The 21499-nt window shown below is 46.2% G+C and overlaps 1 protein-coding gene across 2 annotated transcripts in view; it reads left to right on the top strand.

The window, feature by feature from the left end:
- DPYD (dihydropyrimidine dehydrogenase) overlaps nucleotides 1–21499 on the top strand; it is a 3199941-nt gene that overhangs the window by 827513 nt on the left and 2350929 nt on the right. The window lies entirely within an intron of this gene.

Here is a 21499-nt window from a genome sequence, read left to right as displayed (position 1 = left end):
GGGGACCTTCTAAGGATGTCAGAGTATCCCTCCCCTCTACCTCGAAGTGCTTCCACAAACCCACCCACCAATGAGCTTCAGGGGCCAGATTCATATGGAGAGTAGACTCATACCCCTTGAACCACAACAGTATGTAATTCTCCCGTTTGTAATCCTTCACATGGTCCTTAGGCATGTGCACCCTCCTCTCAGGCTGCACTGGGTTATTGCTGCCAACATCCCTACAAGACTAGCTCCTCTGATCCAGCTCCCTCAAGCTGAGCTCATGAGCCAACAATAACCTTTTCTCTTTAATGGCCATCCTCATTTTCTCCAACTCCAACTGGTGAGCATTCTCTGCCTTTCTGTCCTGCAACTCTTCAGAAGTCAGACCCTTGGATGACACACTTCTACCTGCCCTGGAGACCCTCTCCCTGGACATAACAGGCCCACCCACTATACCATTGTGAATACTCTGCACCTCCTCACCATCATCCTCGTCCTTTGTGTGCCCTCCAGCTTAATTGGCTGTCACCCAGGCCCTCAATAATTTTGCAACTCCTCTTTTCTAGAGGTGCTCTTAATGGGACAGGCAACATCCTTACAGAACTCTTTCAGTTGAACATCTGTATAACTCTTCATTCATTTTCCCTAACTTAAAAACAGCTCCTGCTGGTGCCTTACCATTTTGGGACATGAGGGTGAGTAAAAAAAAAGGTGAAAAGTTTCAAGGCAGAACAAGAGTTCCCAAAGAGAGTTCAAAGATCACAAGAGATTACCAAAAATATGGAAGTAAGGAAAAAATCCAGAAAGGGAAAAAGAAAAAAAACAAGTAGTATGTGGTCACGTAATGGTCTGCACTGAAAACAGTAGTTTATACTTAATCACTGTATGCCAAGTACAAATACAAGTCCAATCCTCACCGATGATCACCAAAGTTAGAAATGGGGTCTTTGGTTGGCTGTCAGGTTACCCCCTGTCCAAGCAAGGACCCTCACTCTTGTCGAGGTAAAGGAGAATCAAACTCAGTTAACCCCCGCTCACTTCCTTGGTAGCTTGGCACGAGTAGGTAGGTTTAACTTCAGAGACCAGCTGTAAAGTATTTGTAGCAACACACACAGTAATGCAGTAGAAACACCACAAAACTACTCAACACAGGTTTAGAAAAGCAGCCAATATTTACTTAAAACAAGACAAATAGGACAGAAATCCTACATACACAAGTCAAGTTATATATTTTTAAAGATCAAGCTTAAAAATAGTGCTTAGAAAAACAAAATGCTTTGATTCCCAACAATCAGACCCCAATAGCACTGGGTACAGAGTCACGCAGACCCCCAGGTGCAGTACCTTAGTAAAATATGAAAACAAGCTGTTGCGGGGATCGTGGCGTCGCTGGATCTGAGGTGGCGTCGGTTCTGGTCCTTCGGGGCAAATGAGCGGATGTGTCACGAAGAGGCATCGGGTCCTTGCTGCAGAGTGGTGGAGGTGAGGTGGCGTCAGTGTGAAGCATTGAATCCATGCACTTCAGGCGGAGTTGATATCCGGCGGTCACAATGTGGTACAGCGACTTCCACGGACTCGCGGACCTCGGCGGGGCTGCAGCGATGTCAGGCTTATGAGAGTCATCGCACTCCAGCAACGAACACGGAGTCAGTTGCAGGTGGCGTCACGGGATTCGGCAGTGGCATCGGTCCGGAGACGTCCGAAGTCAGTTTTCTTGGATTTTCACAAACTTCTCCTTTCATAGGCCCAGGGACTGGATAGGGCACTACTTGTCAGGGCAGGAGTCTCAGCAGAGAGTCCAGGTGCTGGTAGGGGAAGTCTTTGATGGCCCTGAGACTTCAGACAGAACAGGAGGCAAGCTCAGTCCAAGCCCTTGGAGATTCTTCTCAAGCAGGACTATACTACAAAGTCCAGACTTTGTCCCCTTTCACAGGCATAAGCAGCAACTGCAAGATAGCCCAACAAAGCTCAGTCACAGGCAGGGCCAGCACTTCTTGTCAGCTCTTCAGCTCTTCTCCTTGGCAGAGGTTCCTCTTGATTCCAGAAGTGATCTGATTTTCAGGGGGTTTGGGTGGTCTTCTTATACCACTTTCTGCCTTTGAAGTAGACCTACTTCAAAGAGAAGTCTCTGTTGTTTTCAAGATCCTGACTTGCTCATGCCCCAGAAACACATCAGGGGTTTGGAGACTGCATTGTGTGAGGGAAAGCACAGCCCTTTCATGTATAAGTGACCACTCCTCCCCTCCCCTCAACCCATATGGCCCATCAGGATATGCAGGCTACACCCCAGCTCCTTTTGTGTCACTGTCTAGAGAAGAGGTGCAAACAGCCCAACTGTCAAACTGACCCAGAGAGGGAATACACAAACAAGTAGAGTCACAGAATGGTTTAAGCAAGAAAATGGCCACTTTCTAAAAGTGGCATTTTCAAATAACAATCTAAAAACCAACTTCACTAAAAGAAGTATTTTAAAATTGTGAGTTCAGAGACCTCAATCTCCACATGTCTATCTGCTCCCAATGGGCATCGGCACTTTAATGAAATTTAAAGGTAGGCCCCATGTTAACCTATGGGAGAGATAGGCCTTGCAACAGCGAAAATCGAATTTGGCAGTATTTCAGTGCCAGGACATGTAACACACATAAATACATGTCCACCTCTAACATATACTGCACCCTGCCCATGGGGCTACCTAGGGCCTACCTTAGCGGTGCCTTACATGTATAAAAAGGGAAGGTTTAGGCCTGGCAAGTGGGTACACTTGCGAAGTTGAATTGACAGTTTAAAACTGCACTCACAGACACTGCAGTGGCAGGTCGGAGCCATGGTTACAGGGGTGCTAATGTGGGTGGCACAACCAGTGCTGCAGACCCAATAGCAACATTTGGTTTACAGGCCCTGGGCACCTCTAGTGCACTTTACTAAGGGCTTACTATTAAATCAAATATGCCAATCATTGATGAGCCAATGTACATATATAATTTATACAGGGAACACTTACACTTTAGAACTGGTCAGCAGTGGTAAAGTGTCCAAAGCAAACAAAACAATAAAAGCAGAGTCCAGTACACAGAAACAACCTGGGAAGTAGAGGCAAAACGTTAGGGGAGACCATGCCATTGATGCCAAGTCTAACAGTAGTGGTGAAAAAATACTGCAAATTGTATTCAGGCACAATCTTGCAAGAAAACCCAATGCGTTTTGGTCACAGTTGGGCTAGTCATCTTTTCAATGCCATATAAAAGGTGAAGCAATACATCAACATAAACAACTGACAGAATATGCAAATATCCAAATGATACAGGGATAGCATGAAAATTGTGGCAGCCATTTTAAGTTGGCCTTTTCTCATATATCACTTTGATAATACTGATAAAGTTTACTCAATTAAATTTGAAACAACTACAAAGGAATACTAAAAAAAAGTACCAAATATCAATCCAATCAACAATGTTCATGAAAAATCAATAATATGATCTTGGGAAGATATAGGGGGTCATTCTGACCCCGGCGGGTGGCGGGAGCCGCCCGCCTGGAGGGAGCCGCCATATGGCCGCTCCGCGGTCGAAAGACCGCGGAGGCCATTCTGGCTTTCCCGCTGGGCTGGCGGGCGACCGCCAGAAGGCCGCCCGCCAGCCCAGCGGGAAACCCCTCCCCACGAGGAAGCCGGCTCCACGGAGTGGAGGATGTGCGACGGGTGCAGTGGCACCCGTCGCGAATTCCAGTGTCTGCAAAGCAGACACTGGAATTCATAGTGGGGCCCTCTTATGGGGGCCCCTGCAGTGCCCATGCCCCCAGGGGCCCCACGGCACCCCTCACCGCCATCCTGTTCCTGGCGGTCGGAACCGCCAGGAACAGGATGGCGGTGAGGGGGTCGGAATCCCCCGGGATTCCCAGGGCAGCGGAAAACCGGCGGGAGACCGCCGGTTTTCCTGGTCTGACCGCGGCCAAACCGCAGCGGTCAGAATGCCCTGCGGGGCACCGCCAGCCTGTTGGCGGTGCTCCCGCATCCCCGGCCCCGGCGGTCCTAGACCGCCGGGGTCGGAATGACCCCCTTAGTTCTCAGTCCAGCTCCCATTTGTGCAACATCATTCCAGAATGATAGTCTTGAATTCCCATGTACTTCTCTTGTCATACATGTGTGACAGTAATATTCATGGTGTGTATGTAAAAGACCATCAGTCTCTTATACATGATAATAAAACCTCAAGCAACCAAATTGCCTGATGAACTTTGCATGCCTGCACATATAAAGATCTAAAAACAAATGTTTAAACATCCAGCCCAACAAAATAGGAATGCAATAACCTGAGCATGATCCTAGTAACCCCTACATTCTGATATTATGCAGATTTAAGAATTCAATAAATATTTTGTCAACATAGAAAATTATTCAAGTAATATAAATAAAAGATATCTTAGCTCTTTTGCTGACTTGAACTCCCACCATGTTGTAGAGGAGTCAAAACAAAAATGAAGGCACATTGGTTTGAGACAACGGGATAGGGCTAAAATTCCTCCACCTCAACAAAACTTCATCTATGAAAGTACAAACGAACATGAGTTAAAACCAAACACAAACATACATACATGTTACAACCTTAGCATGTAGAATCATGGACCAATGCAAACAGTTCAAACAAATCAGAAAAAGGTTAGTCTACATTGCATCAAAAGGGGGGGAAACAAGGAACAAGAGAAAGGCTCAATACAGAATAAGTATACAGAATCACAACCTAATTACTCAGATGTGTTGGCATCTCTGTATCTATACTTAACCCATTAGGAATCCTCCTGTCCAATTCCAAAATATATCTTGACTCTAGTTGTCTCAATTTACACACACAATCGCCCCCTCTGGCAGAAAATAGTACCCTATCCAGAGCAAAGAGCCTTAAAAGATCTCGGTTGCTCTGATGTTCTAGGTCAAAGTGTTGTGCCACTGGATAATGTCTATCCTTATTTTGTATAGCTCCCATGCATTCCAGTATAATTTTTTTGACTGGGAATACAGACATAGATTTTTCCGCCCAGACAGATAAGTACACATACACAAAAATCAGAGTTGCACTTTAGATGTTTTTCAATGCGTTTGTGCATATTACTCAAAGGACAATGATAATCTTTAACATTGTGGCTAAATTTGCAGACTTTGCAAGTCGTACATTTGTAAAAAAAAAACAACTCATATTGTCATGTCCAATCTTTTCAGAACGCTGCTGACCTCATTGTTACATAATCTGTCTTTAAGAGATCTACCTCGCTCAGACATTGGGATCCCGGTATGGGAGGAACTGGTGATTACATATATATATATATATATATATATCAGTCACCAGTAGGTAGTTATAGTTAGGAATTAGTTTCCATAGGAGGAAATGTTTTTGTTTTGCCAATAACTTTGGCATTGCTTGACAAATCTTCACAAATTCTTTCAAACTAGCATGACAGTTGGTTCAGCTGCTATCTTTAAAGTTTCAGGGTGATCCATGAGGTGGGGAGCAGAGAAAAAGGGGGAGCCCAAAACACGTTTTGTCCATTTGTTTTTCCATACGTTCTTTAGGCACACCTACAGCCCAAACCACTGAACGGAATTAAACCAAATTTGGCAGGAAGCTAGATCTTGGGGTGTCAATTGTGCCTTTTGCCATTAGGTGTGAATCCAATCAGTAGTTTTGGAGATATTAAAGGTCAAATAATAAAGATATCTAGGATGTGCAAGCTACCCCAGATATTACAACAGCCATGACAACTTCTATAACGGTATTAAAAATATAAATGAAACACATTAGCAGTCAAATTATTGAAGAAAATATTGCAAATGGCAGGGGGCTTAAGTTATAGTTACCTTGGGGTGAGAGTTATTGTTGCTAGAAAAAACTCTAACTATAACTGCTGATGTTCTATGGTTTTGTGCAGGTGAATTCAGAACCTAACTATAATGTCCCTGTAACCTTTGTTTTTCTAAAGTAAATATATATAATACATATATATATACATATCCATGAAATAAACAGGTTACAGGATTACACTGCTCAGCGCCTTATACTCAGATCACCAATTCCTCAACTGGTAGTTAGTCCAAATGAATAATGTGCCAATGATTTGAAGAAAATTTGAAGAATATTTCACAATAAATGTCCACTTTTTGTCCTATCAATAAAAATATATTATTCTTATTGTACATATGTATATACCATATCCAGAAATCCACACCCATATGGCTATCAAAACTACAGCCAACACGTGTTTCGGAACAGTGACTTCCTCAGGGATATCAATTCAAAAAAGAAAGAAAAGACAGAAGAAATTAAATTGAATAGAAAATACATTTGAACAAACAAAGGACGTAAAACAAAATACATAATAAATATAGTCCATTGCATTAAATCAAGACATATCCCTTTACATAGAAGAGTTAAAACATCTCCCATTCATTATTTTCTTGACATTTTGTGATTATCTCAATTTTATCACCTTACATACATAAAATATATTCACACTACTGCATCAAAAAGTTAAATACTTCAACAAATACATAAATACATGTAATGCTCATCTAAGCTGATCCTTCTTCTTTGTAACATGATGTAATTATGGTGGCAAGCTCAATAATTAATTTACTTTACTTTCTACAATTATCAAACTTGGATAAATAACTATTATCCAATTTTTTACATTCAGTCAAGAATCTTATATATCTAACATTCATAAAAAACTGTTGACATCAAGTGTCAGGAGAACTTTTGGTAATAGTTCTTACATATTAATTGGACACCTCATGAGTTAACTAAACTGGATGCACTGCAGAAACTCACCTCCATGAAACTTGCCGTAGAAACTATGGCCCTCATTATGAACTCAGTGGGAAAACCCGTCGAGTTCGGCACTGGCGGTCTACAAAAGACCGCTAGCATGTCGAAGACCCTGCCGGCCACATTGGGAACATTCAGCTAGGCCGGCAGGCAGAAACAGTGTTTCCGCCAGCTGGCCCAGCTGAATGCAGGGCTTGTACATTGGCGCCAGCTCCAAATGGAGCCAGCGGCAATGTAGCAGTGCGGCAGTGGCAGCAGCACGCGTCCCCCATATCACTGCCCATAAATTGGGCAGTGACATATGCGACGGGGCTGTGCATGGGGGCCCTTGCACTGCCCATGCCAAGTACATGGGCAGTGTAGGGGCCCCCAGGGGGGCCCGAGGCACCCATTCCACAAGCCTTTCCGTGGCAGGGTAAACCGCCAGGGAAAGGCTGGTGGAGTCGGGTACATTATCCGGCGGGCAGCGCTGCTTGCAGTGCTGCCCTGTCGGATATGTTACTCCGGCATCGCCAGGCAACTATACTTCAATCCTCCTTGTTGTTCCTTGTGAAGTATGAATTTTACTTCTCTCTCCTTGTTAACTAGCAAATGTCCACAGGACCAAGGTTGGGGTTGTATGTTTATTATACCCGACAGTTAAGATGCAAGAATCCCAGTCCTGTCACTGCAATACAAACTGTTGTAATGAATTACATCTATAGGCCTTCCTAGATCTTCTTGTGGCACTCACAGTACTCTCTTCATCTACTGCCATCGCAGGCAATCATACCATTGCTGGATTTTCCTTTTGATCTTATCACAGGTCTGAGTCCACAGCCTTTCCAGTTTACTCCATTTTGCAGAGTTGCAGAATCTCATAGCCTTGCACTTATCAAAGCACATGTGCTATATATGTATATGGAAGCACACAGAATCCTACATTTATAAATACTTATACGACACCTAGGAGGGGATCTTTGGAATGGCCTAAAAATAAAAGCTGAAAGTTTTAATATCAGGACATCAAACATATATCTTTCAGGAGACAATACTGGGAGTATTGGTTTTAATTTAAAGTTTTATTTAACATGTTATAATTTTTTCCTTTATTATTCAAATAAGGTTTAGAGAACATTTAATAAACAATGTCCCACAATCCAATCCTAATCAACAAACTAAAATATTTTACTCAGAAATAGCAAAGGGAACCCGATTTCAAGATGCAGTCTAGCCAGTGAAGCTATTAGTACTCATAAAGAATATTGTAACAGACTCTGATAGAGAGTAGTCTAGGCTGAGAACAAATCTCTCTGAGTCAGGAGCTCTGGGAGAGAGAGTCTGAGACAGAGAGTATGATAGCTCGGAAGATAGTGTGTATGTGCTTGCTATCTGTTCTTTCCTTTGGGCACTTTTATTATACAATACAACAATATACATTGCTGCACATTTGTTCATTTTCAGATATTAGATAACCAATAATAAACTGTGAAAATCATGAGAAAAGATCACCTTCGGTAGAGTTGGTAACTTTTAACAAAGACAGATACTGCAAGATACATTTAATAACATTTCTACATGAGTTGAATTTATAGAATATTTCTCACGTATGGTCTCTCAAAGAAAAAAAAACACTTATGTAAATGTAATGCACAAATGGTTTTAGTCCTACATATTCTCATACATCTCTGCACTAAAGCCTATTAATGGAAAAACAAGTTTCAGATTAGTTTACAAAGCTTTGAGATTCCAATGCAGGTCAAGTGGTTCAAAAGAATAAATGAATATAGCTTATTTGGTAAACTTACTGTCACCCAAAGCTCGTGCAAAAGCCTCAATGGAAACATTTTGCTGAGTTAAGGTTTGTTGGGAATTTGTTGATGTTAGAAAATCGAGCAAGGTAAGCGAATATAGGTCATGTAAAGGTTAGAAAGAAAAGTTCATGTTTAGAATGCAGCTTTTGATTAGGCCTAGATTTCACTCATACTGCTCATCAATTAAAATGATTTTATTTTTATTGAGTTCCCTAGCATTAGTTTTTAATAAAAAAAGAACTGGCATCCAGTAAAGTCTGTGCATTTGTCTGAAGCATTTTCTCCCACACTTTTGCAATAGTCAGAGCGAGCCACTGTTTAAAACTAAAAGTGGGCAAAATTTCTGTGCTGAAAGTCAGCACTCAGGAATTTCACCTGTTTTTTCCCTCCTACGGTGCAGAATTGGTGCTGATCTGCAGATGATCTTTCAACTTATAGTTTATTAAGTAGAATTTCTGGAACTGTACAAATGTTTCAAATGCACTAGCTGACGTATAAGAACAGAGGTCCAGGATAAGCCCAAGATACCTTTCTTGCATTCAGATCTTTTCACCTGATGGTGAAGAGTGCAGGATATGCTACAAACTGTCAAAGAAGACTTTCTCATAAGTTTGAAGACTTTTGGAGTTTCAAGGAGGATGTTACAAGATGTTCTAATAGGTCTCAGGATGTTTTCATCCGTGTAAGACTGGAAAAAATGCCCAAGGCTGCCAGGAAAAGATACACCCTCATGAACTAGTTATTGGTGTTCCCCCCTGCCCACACAGCTTTTACAGAAACATTGGAGGCTACTTCTAAATCATGAATAAGAAAATGCCACCTTTGTGAAGCCCTTTTCTGCTACAGCTTCCCATCTCTGCCTACAGAAAAATGATAAATCTAAGAAACACATTTAAATCTGAAGTTAACAAATTTGAGTATGATGAACCACTATTTCCAAATGCCACTGCTTCACTGCTCTTCTGTGAAGAGTTTTTGGGTGTCAGCAGCCCTTCATTAAGTGTCACCAAGCGCTCACAAGAACACAGACATTAACACCGTTCCTCTCTCACATTACAGTTCAGCTAGTCTGAGTTACTCAGTCCTCACACACTGTACTAGTTGTCAGTATTTTTGCTACAAAACTTAAAAAATGAAACTTTAAACCATGTCACAGGGGCATTCCACACACACCCTCAATATCTTAAAGGTGACAGATAGCTGATGAACACATTCATTTTTCTCCATTATGTGACTCTAAGGAATGACTACAATTCTGCATACATAGTATTTCACATGTGGTAGTTAGCCACTGAGTGAGTCATTTCTTTCTTGTAATTAGACTCTATGCACAAATCAACCATTACATAGGCTTAAAAACCTAAATGTGGAGGAAAACAATTTGTTTCACATGTGTAGTAAGTAGAATAAAGCTTGCAAACTATGTGAGTCACTGTAAGAAATGCTAAATGCTAGTTTCTAACACTAAGGTCCTCATTATGACACTGGCGGTAAGTGCTGCTTACAGCCATGCTGACTGCCGCCAACATACCGCGACCACAGCAATATACTGCTACGCGTATTATGACCTACAAATAGAAATCCGCCACTATACAGACACACACACAAGTCCGCCAGACCAAAGGTCAGTGATAAAATAGCAGTACCAAAACCCACACCATTACGCCAACAGAAATACGGCCACAGCATTATGACCCACGAATCACCGCGGTGGACATTCTACCACGGTAAACCATTGGCGGTACAGACCGCCGCGCTCAAAATACACACAACCTAACAATACAACACCACATTGAACAATTTAAACTACACACACCTGACACACATACACACACCACACCCCCACACCACTATAAAACACACACACACTACCCACAACCCTTTACAAAAAAAAAAAACTATTGACAACTGAGAGAGAGACATGCCAGGAGCACCGACTGAATCAGAGCCACAGAACAACATCACCCATACACCATCCACACACCTCACAGCACACACCCCAACACATCACCCCACACACCCTCACACACACCACACACACTACACCCATTGCACCACAAAGACACCCCAGGTTCTCAGAGGAGGAGCTAAGGGTCATGGTGGAGGAAATCATCAGGGTAGAGCCACAGCTATTCAGATCACAGGTGCAGCAGACATCCATTGCAAGGAAGATGGAGCTATGGCAGAGAGTCGTGGACAGGGTCAACGCCGTGGGACACCACCCCAGAACAAGGGATGACATCAGGAAGAGGTGGAACGACCTATGGGGGAAGGTGCGTTCCGTGGTCTCCAGACACGAGATAGCTGTACGGAGGATTGGTGGTGGACCCCACCTCCTTCCCCACAACTAACATGGGAGGAGCAAGTCTTGGAGATCATGCATCCTGAGGGCCTGGCGGGAGTAGCAGGAGGACTGGACTCTGGTAAGTCAAATCTTTACTACTATCACCGCCCCTACTTGCATCACTCCACCACCTCACATACACCCCACCATCACAACCCACCCATCCCAATCCCAATCCCTGCATGCAACACCAATGCATGAACCCCCATCCCCACAGCATGCACACTAGTGACAATCACTTAGTCAACCAAATCACAACTCACACAAGCCAAAGCTGTCTTGGTAATAACAACCATAGAGGGAAACATACCCATGCACAAGAAGCCACACGCAGAAACAATAACACTGCATTTACATCCCCACGGGACCCCCACACAACGTCACCGGAGAGGGTGTGCCAGCAACATCCAGTCCCCCCCAGAAGAGGCCCACAGTGATGACAGCAGCTCTGCACGCTTGGATCAGGGTGATCAACCTGGTCCATCAGGGACCTCTGGACCGTCGGTGACCCACCCACAGTCCCAAACCACCACAGAGCCTGCCCTCTCAGGAAACACCACCCACAGCACCCACCCAGCTGGCCCACCCCTCTGTCCCCAGGACACGTCAATCAGCAGTGTTTCCACCACTACAGGGACCCCAGCCAACCCCACAAACACAGTGGGCACACAGTTCAGGGGACAGAGGCACAGGTCAACAGGGAAGCTGGGAGGACTGCTGTGTGACAGGGGGAGGACAGGCCAAGGGAACCGACTCTCCACGAGGCACTCACCAACATCTTGGGAGTATACCACCATTCCCAGGAGACCATGGGCCAGATACTGGCCAAGCTGCAGGAGACCCAGCGGCTGCAGGAGGGACAGTACCTGGGGATCAGGGAGGTCCTGAGAGACATCCACACCACCCTGTTCACCATTGCAGGGGTGCTGGCAGACATGGCCAACACCATGAGGGAGGCAGTGGCACAGCAATGGGCCCCTGACACTAGCCACACCGATGACGATGAACAGTCCTCCACCTCCGCCGACGCTAGTGGAGAGGAGGCCCCAGCCACTGGAACAGGCGGCCACCAGCACCCCTCCCCCTGCAGAAGGAGAACCACCATGCAAAAGGTCACTGCAATCCAGGCAGAAGCCAGAGAACATTGCCAACACCCCCACCAGGAAATAAGACTCCCCTGAATGTCACCCTTGTGTCCCACTCTGTCACCCTGTCCACCTTGAACTGCCATTGTCCCACTCCCTATGCCCTCTTGGACAATGCGTCTGTGATACCAATAGACTGGACTCTATCCTGGACATTCCTCCACCATCAACCAAGCCCATTGCAATGCCCCCTACACTTATTAACACAGAAATAAACGCCCTTGGAAAAAATACAAGTATGGAGTCTGTCAATTGATTGAAATAAGTATTAGTTTAACAAGCTGTAAACATTGCAATTCAAATGTACAGTTATTTATACATAGGTATGACCTGTAGTGGGCAGCAGTAAACACACTAGGAGCCAGAGTCAGGCACAGATATCTGAAAATAGAGATGCCAAAGGGTTTAGTAAGTGGCCGTAGAAATAGGAAAATCAAGCCGCCATGTACAATGTCCAACACAAAACTGCAATGGAAGGTGAAGTTACAATTTCTTATCTGTGTGTCACTGGAAGTACTGTTGAATTATAGTAGTTCTGTTGTCCACATCCTGTTCCTCTGCCTCCTCTTTGTCACTGTCCACAGGCTCCACCACAGCCACATGACCATCTCCAACCTCATCCTCCTGCAGAAAAGGCACCTAGCGTCTCAAGGCCAAGTTGTACAACATGCAACATGCAATGATGATCTTGCACACCTTCTTGGATGAGTAGTACAGGGAGTCACCTGTCAGATGGAGGCACCAGAACCTGGCCTTCAGGAGTCCGAAGGTCCTTTCAATAATCCTCCTTGTTCACCCATGTGCCTCATTGTAACGTTCCTCTGCCCTTGTCCTGGCATTCCTCACTGGGGTCAGTAGCCATGAGAGGTTGGGGTAACCAGAGTCACCTGCAAATATCAAGGGACGACTGTTAGACACACACTAACCCTTAGGGACAACCCCATACCCAAACACCTACTCATAGTGTGTGGGGACCTTGGGCACACCTATTAGCCACACCCAGTGCCTCTGGAGTTGGCCCATCACATATGGGATGCTGCTATTCCTCAAGATAAAGGTGTCATGCACAGAGCCAGGGTATTTGGCATTCACATGGGAGATGTACTGGTCCGCCAAACACACCATCTGCACATTCAGAGAGTGAAAGCTCTTTTGATTTCTCAATACCTGTTCATTTCTCCGGGGTGGGACAAAGGCAATATGTGTACCATCAATAGCACCAATGATGTTGGGGATATGTCCCATTGCATAGAAGTCCAAATCATCCACCTGGGGGAATCCGATGTAGCTGCGCATGTGTTTCATCAGGGCAGACAACACTCTGGTCAGCACGTTCGAGAACATAGGCTGTGACATCCCTGATGCCATGGCCACTGTTGCTTGGAAGGAACCACTTGCCAAGAAATGGAGCACTGACAGAACCTGCACTAGAGGAGGGATACCTGTGGGGTGGTGGATAGCTGAAATCAGGTCTGGCTCCAATTGGGCACACAGCTCTTAGGTTGTGGCCCTATCAAGTCTGTAGGTTAGGATAATGTGCCTGTCCTCCATTTTCACCAGGGCCACCAGGGGTCTGTACACGAGGGTATGTCTCCATGAACTATTCATCCTCAGCGGTTGAACTCTAGGGTGAAAAACGGTGAGCAGATGGTCATATTCAAACATATACTCTGATTAATATGCCTTTCTTTTTTTACAGAAACAGTATGTGAACGTGTAGGTCCGTTGATATGCCCTCTGAAATGGCGGCCACCTGACCTGTGAGGAGGGACAAGTGGAAATTAGGTAATTCCACTGGCGTTGTGCGCCGTTGCGGGAGGCGGTCGACGACCGCCGTGCAACACATCATTGGTTATCATTGGGGCCTACGGGTTCCAGAAACCAATGGTGATATACGCTGGTGGTGACGGTACGGACGTGACCGCCATTTTCTATCTGTTCACTCACTTGCTACCTGACCTTCAACAGGAGAGGACCTACACTGCAAGTGCTGCTGTGACCTGTGTCTGGTAGCGACCATGGCTCGAGTGTCTGGGCAAAGGGCCCCTGCCTTCACTTCCGAGGAGTTGGAGAAACTTGTGGATGGGGTCCTACCCCAGTACCCTTTACTTTATGGTCCTCCAGACAAACAGGTGAGTACACTGTGAGCACGATGCGTGGGGCATGAATGTATAAAGTGCTGTGTGTGTAAGCCTCGTGTGGGGGGGCTAAGGGGTCCTGGGCAGAGTGCTGCATATCCGGTGGGCAATGTCTGTGCGTAAGGGGATGGGACGGATATGGTGGGCCATAAGTATAACAGTCCAGATGGTATGAATAATACCTTTTCTGCTGTATCTTTTTCTAGAGGTCAGCACCCATAAGAAAAAGGGTATTTGGCGTGCCATCGCCAAGGAGGTGCAGACACTGTGGGTCTTTGACAGGAGGAGCACCCTCTGTTGAAGACCCAGCTGGGGCTGGCCTCCCTACGAGGAAAGGGTGCCTGCTGTACCCTGCCCCCCTGATGTTCCGCATCCTGGCGGTGGCCAATCCGGAGTTGGATGGGCGCTTGAAGGCATCACAGCAGCCACAAGGGGGTGAGTACAGATTCAGAATCATGTCTTTGCGCGTGTTAATGTGTTACCTGGGTGGAGGATGTGGGTCTGTGGTTGCCCCTATGCCAGGACGAACTTAGCAGGATAGGTTCCATGATGGGCAAGCTCAGATGCACTCCAACCCCAATAATGCTAGTGGGCATCTACTACTGGGCAGGGTCCTGTGGGTTTCAGGTTTGCAGCTATTGGCGTTAGGCATTGAACCCATGGCCTGGTGACTAGCAGTGTAACTGGTAGTGCATGGCCTAGTGCATAGGGCTGTTCCCTGTGAGTTGTGTACGCCAACAGTAGTGTTGTTGCTGGCATTGAGCAAGTGTATCCTCTGTCTCTTCCCCCCCCTTTTTGTTTTGTCACCCTGTCCTTGTGCGCATTAGCATCTTATGGCGGAGGAGCAGAGGCACTGGCAACGGAGGGAGCTGCATCCCACAGGGCCTGGAGGCCGAATCCACTGACGGTGAGGGCACCAGTGGGACAGAGGGCGAGGGTAGCACCAGGACGGGGACAGGAATGGCCAGTTCTGACAACGACACCTCCTCCGATGGAAGCTCTCGGGTGGTGGGTGGCACCTCTGTGCCCACCCCAACTACAGGTACAGCCACCACCCCCGTTCCAGCCCCGCCCTCCCAGCAGCCCCTCTTCGAGTTTCCCGTGCCTGCTCACCCAGGAGGGTGGGCATCTCCTTTGCCCCAGGCACCTCAGGTCCTGCCCCAGTCGGCCCTGCTGCCCCCCAGTGAGGAGGCTATTGACCTCCTGAGATCCCTCTCTGTTGGGCAGTCAACCATACTGAATACCATCCAGGGTCTAGCAGGGCATTTGCAACAAACAAATGCATGCCTGGAGGGCATTCACTCTGGCGTGGTGGCCCAACAGAGAGCATTCCAGGCTCTGGCCAACTCGCTGATGGCAGCCATTGTCCCTGTCTCTAGCCTCCCACCTCCAGCTTCCTCTACCCAGCCCCATTCCCCTCAACCCCAGCCTATCCCAAGCACACCTTCAGACCTGCACGCACCCAAATCAACACACAAAAATGGCTCAGGCAAACACAAGCACCACACTTCATCCCACAGTCACTCACACAAGCACCATCCAGATGCAGACACACCAACGTCCACTGCCTCCACTGTGTCCTTCTCCTCCTCCTCGTCCACCTCACTCCCAGTCGCATCTACACTCACACCTGCATGCACTACATCCTCATCCACTACCTTAATCACCGGCACACCTATCACAACAGACCCCTCACTGGCAGTCACCACCCCCACATCCATGCACACATCCCCTGTGTCCTCTCCCATTGTGTCTGTGCCCCCTCCTCCCAAAGTACAGAAACGCAAGCATCCAGCCCATGCACCTGTACCCAAACACACCAGACTGACACCTTGTATCACCACTCCCTCTTCCTCCACTCTCAAACCTTCACCCTCTTCCAGCCCCAGTGTCCGTAAAATGCTTTTCCTCTCCACCATTGACCTCTTCCCTGCCCCTCCCCACCTTCTTCACTTTGGGCCATGGTGGGCAGAACCCAGGCCAGCACCTCAGCCTCCCAGGCCACGGCCACTGTAGTTCCTGCAGCTACTGAAGGTTTTAGAGACTCCAAGGAGGCACCCGTCAGCACAGCCAGTGTGCCTGCACCACCTTCCAAGGGCAAGAAGGGGCCGCCAGCTAGCAAGGGCAAGAAGGGGACACCAGCCAGCAAGACGAAGGAGGCACCACCAGCCAGCAAGATGAAGGAGGCACTACCAGCCAGCAAGGGGAAGGAGGCACCACCAGCCAGCAAGGGGAAGGAGGGAACATCAGCCATCAAGGGAAGGAAGGGAGCACCAGCTGGCAGAAGCAAGGAGGCACCACCATCTGCCAAGGGCAGGAAGGGGAAAACAGCTGCCAAGGCCAATGTAAAGGGATCTGACGACGCAAGCAGGATGGATCTGGTGCCTGCAGCTGGAGCAGCATCTGGGCAAACAACAGCAGCCATGGCACTTCAGCTGTCCGAGGCTGCAGGGGAAGGGCTGGATCCTCCCCCTACCACTGACAGCACTGCCACCTGCAGCGCAACTGCCATCCACTGAGCAGCCGTCACCACTGGTGAGCAGTGTGTAGTCGTGCCTACATGAGCTGTAGTGCGTCCTGGCCTCTGCAACACCTGTAGGTGTGACACCCAGGTAAGAACCTGTGACCTTGCACCATCCAGGATCAGCATCACTGGGCACAAGGCCCCCTCCAGAACCAGTGGAATGAGGAATCCACTCACCCCCTCCTTGGCAGGATGAATCAAACGGCACAAAGCCCCCTCCAGAACCAGTGGAAGAAGGCATCCACTTACCCCTCCATGGCAGGATGAAGCACACTGGGCACAAAGCCCCCACCAGAACCAGTGGAAGAAGGCGTCCACTCACCCCTTCCTTGGCAGGATGAAGCACACTGGGCACAAGGCCCCTTCCAGAACCAATGGAGAAGCCACCCACTTGAGAGACTGTGGCTTTGCACTCCCCAGGACCAAGCAGTGGGCAAACCACCCACATGAGAGACTGTGGCTTTGTACTCCCCAGGACATCGCAGAGGGCATGTAGCCCCCTCCAGGAGCAGTGGTGTTGTACCATCTTCCGGCTGAGGTGCCCCCCCATTACCCGTGCCCCTGAGGTGCCTGTGTGTTTTCAACCTGATGCCCCTGCAGTGTTCTCTGAGTATTGAGGCAGGAGTCAAGTGTGACCTTGGCCTATGTGTTATGGCCCTGTGGGCCACGGACATTTTGGAGCGAGCATTGTCCCTCCATCTGTATATATTGTACATACTGTTTATTGCTTTAAAGATGTATTTATCTAAATTTGTAATATTACACTCACTTTAATCAATTCCTTTTGTCCTTGCATTATTCCTGAGGGTTACGGGGTGTATATGTGATGTTATTGCATCTGTTTGTGTGTATGGTGTTGGGGTGGGGGTGTTGCGTGTTTGTGTCACTCTCTTTTTCCTCCTCCCCCCCCCTTGTGTGCTGGGTGCAGTACTCAATGTGGTCGTCTTCGCCGCCGTTCGTGTTCCTTGTGTAGGAGAAGGTAGATCAGCATTGGAAATATGTGCAGTTCGGGCTCTATGGCGTAGTGGTTCTTCCTTGTGTGTCGAAGGGTGAGTTGTTTCCCTTCTGTGTACTATTTCCGCTGTGCTTTTGATGGTGTTGGTACCGCCCTGGAAAAGGTGGCGGATTGGTGTGTCATAAAAGTGTGGGCGGTACATTGTCTTCCGCCTGGCTGGTGACAGTTACCGCTGCGGTGTTTGTTTCTACCGCCGTGGCAGTCGGAGTGTTAAAGTGGCTGTATGTGTTGGCGGTTTCCGCTGTGGTCATAATTCCATTCTTCTTGCCGCCGGCCTGTTGACGGTATTACCGCTGCTTTATCACCGACCGCCAGGGTTGTAATGAGGGCCAATATACTTAATGACCTGTTTGAATTGACAAGTTTCAAGAAAAAGCCAACATCTGAAACTCTTGTCATTGTTTTTGCCTCATTATTGTGCCATGACCTTTTTTCTGGCAGTAAAGACACTGGAGTAGCCTAATTCACCATAGTACTGAGGCTTAAAGTGAGTACTCAGCAGCTAAGTCCGGGCACTGATAGCTACAATGTTATGAGCATTTCAGCTCAAAGACCTAAGCATGGTAGAAGACATGCAATAGTTAAAAGTGACAGCAAAGACTGTACATAGACTCTGCTGTTAAATGGACTCATACATAAAGTATCTGGCATGTAGCAAATTTATTTATTTATGTATACAATGCAACTGAAACCAGAGGAGATTCTGGCCGTAAGATAGTACTAAAACAAAACAACATACAGATTCAGTGAGAGAGACAAGACACACTACACAGGCAAAAGAAGAGCCAGAAAAAGAGTATTTAACATATTTCTAAAGGCATAAATATTGTCAGACATGGAATTGGGGGAAGCGTATTCCAGAGGTGAGTGTCCTGAACTCTAATTAGCTACAGAAGTACAATATATTTTTGAGCACAGGGCTAAAGCTATCCACCTGTTGTACTTCAGTGGCGGTTCCAACTAAACAACTGAAGAACTATGTTTTAGATAACAGCCCACCTGTTTGGATTGGTCACACAAGACATAGGGAAGCACCCAAGCGCACTAATTAACAGCAAGTTACTTGGAAATGGGCTAGGGATCTCTCTACTAATGAGCCATAAAAACACAACATAATCACCTGTTGTGCTGGAGGTATGGCATACCTTGAAGTGTGGGAACATTTCATGAGTAGCTCTTCCGAACTATATGATATGAAATGTATTTCTTTGTATGTATGTATGTTATGTTATGTTACACAGTTTATAGAGTGCATGGATACCCTCAGGTTTCCCAGCACTAATAGACCCTAACCACAGAAAGGATGAAGAAGACACAATAAAAGTAGACCTAAAATAACCATGTTTTTAAGGCCTTTCGAAACTCCAGTTCTTGATCCATCACCCGAAGTTTAAGGGGCAGCAAATTCCACAGTTTGGCTCCTAAAAACATCAGAGAGGACCCACCCCATCTATCTTTCTGTATTTTCGGTACAGTTGCTAAAGCTATTGTAGCAGATCTCAAATCTCTGTTCGGCTTATAGAAAGTAGCCAGGTTCTTAAGGAGCGGAGGTCCTCTGTCATGCAAGGACCTGTGGATGTGACATAGGGCCTTAAATTTGATCTGTTGCTCCACCGGCAACCAGTGCAAGGACACTAGCCCAGCTTTCACAGATAATCTTCTCGGGATGTTCAGTAGTAAACGAGCTGCGGTGTTTTGAACTCTCTGTAGTTTCTTTTTCACATAGACTGGGGAACCTAGGAACCTAGGAAGAGACCATTTCCATAGTCTAGCCTTGAAAGAATGATGGCCAGTACAATAAGTCTTCTAGCCAATGCCAGAAGGATGACAAAGACTTTCCTGAGAAGTCTCTGTAAGGCGAAGTAATTTTTAGATATATTCCTTGCATACAGGTCTAATGTCAAAAGGGGATCCAGACTGATTTCCAAGCTCTTAACTTTTTTTTTGGGAAGCGGGAACTCACTAAGTGCCAAAGGACAAGTGCGAAGGATTCCAGGCCTTGGTTCTGGACCCAAAATCATCACTTCCGTTTTCTCCTCATTTAGTTGTAATTTACACTGGGTCATCCAGCTTGAGACCGCTTGCATGCATGTGTGAAGAGCGGCTCCTTCTGAAGTCTCCTTGGAAGAAAAGGAGACCACCAGTTGGGTGTCATCAGCATAAGACACCAATGCTAACCCAAATGATTCCACCAAGGAGGCCAGGGAAGCCATATAAATGTTAAACAGTGTCGGACTAAGGGCCGAGCCCTGAGGTTACACTGCACCTACATTGTAATTTGTATGATAGGAACGAATGGTCTAGGACCTGAAAAGATATATCCTGTAAGAAGGAAGTAAGCCAGACAAGTGCTTGTTCCTTGATTCCAATCTCCCTCATTCTCTGAATCAGTACCTGGTGGTCTACAGTGTCTAATGCTGCACTCAAGTCCAGCATAATGATCACTGTGGTACGACCCTGGTCAACCCTCTTCCTGGCCTCTTCCGTAACCGCAATTAATGCAGTTTCTGTACTGTGACCCGCTCTGAAGCCCATCTGAGTGGGATGGAGCAACATATTCTCTTCTAAGAAGGTGGAGAGTTGTAGATTGATGTAGTTATCCAAACTTTTGGTGGGGTGGGCAGAAGGGAGATGGGTCTAAAATTCTTCAACACTAAAGGGTCAAGAGTAGGTTTTTTTAATAGTGGTTTCACTATAGCATGCTTCCAAGAGCTGTTTACTAATCCTTTAGCTAGAGAATCATTGAGTAGTTGTGTCAGCACAGGAACTATAGCTTCCGCCCCTTGGACAAATATATGAGGAGGAGCAGGGTCCAGGGGGGATCCTGATTTGAGGGCACTCAAGAAAGTTAGTACTTGAGCTTGCGAAAGAGGAGTAAGATGAGATAAGCCAACCACTCTGCCACTGATAGAAAACTCCTCCTTCTCAAGTGAGGGACTTTTATCCTCAAAGGTGGGATAGATGTCCAAAATATTTTGCTGAAAAAAATCAGCTAGAGTATTGCTGTATTCTACAGAGGACTCTTTAGGGTTGTCTTCCACCGGAACTTGAAGAATATCGTTTAGAATTTGTCAGCCTTAGGGTGGTCTTCCCCCAAACATTTTGCCTCTTTTACTCTTTGTCTCTGTTTTGCTGAATTTATTTGCAGTGTCCTTAAAACTTTACCACTGCTACCCAGTGCTCACTCCACTCCCTTAAAACCGTTAGATTGATTTATATCTAATTGACGTTTTTTAATTTACTTATAAGTCCCTTGTAGAGTGATATATCATGAACCCAAGACATGTAAATTAAATGCTACCGGTAGGCCTGCAGCACCTATTGTGCCACCCACTTAAGTAGCACTTTAAAACATGACTCAGACCTCCCAGTGCAGCCTGAATGCAATTTTACACTGACAAGATAACTTGGAATTAAACCTCCTTTGCCAAGCCTTAAACTCCCATTTTATTTAGTTTAAGTCACTCTGAAGGTTGTCCCTAGATAGCCCACAGAGCAGTGTGCTCTGTAAATAAGAAACTGGACATGTCCTTTTGAGTTTTACAGTCCTGGTAATGAAACGCTCCTAGACTGGCTTTTCACTACTGTGACGAATACCCTCCCAAAGTATAACATTTGGGATTAATTCTCACATTTAATAAACTGTAATTTCAAATTGGGACCAGTTAGTGGTCTCACATTTGGTATCTTTGAATTTGAAATGGAAAGTATTTGATTAAACTTTTGAAAATGTCACTTTT

The sequence above is a fragment of the Pleurodeles waltl genome, chromosome 4_2 (genome assembly GCF_031143425.1).
Source record: "Pleurodeles waltl isolate 20211129_DDA chromosome 4_2, aPleWal1.hap1.20221129, whole genome shotgun sequence".
In the NCBI taxonomy this organism is placed as follows: Eukaryota; Metazoa; Chordata; class Amphibia; order Caudata; family Salamandridae; genus Pleurodeles; species Pleurodeles waltl.
Note: the sequence above shows the minus strand (reverse complement) of the source record. Positions and strands in the feature narration are given on the sequence as shown.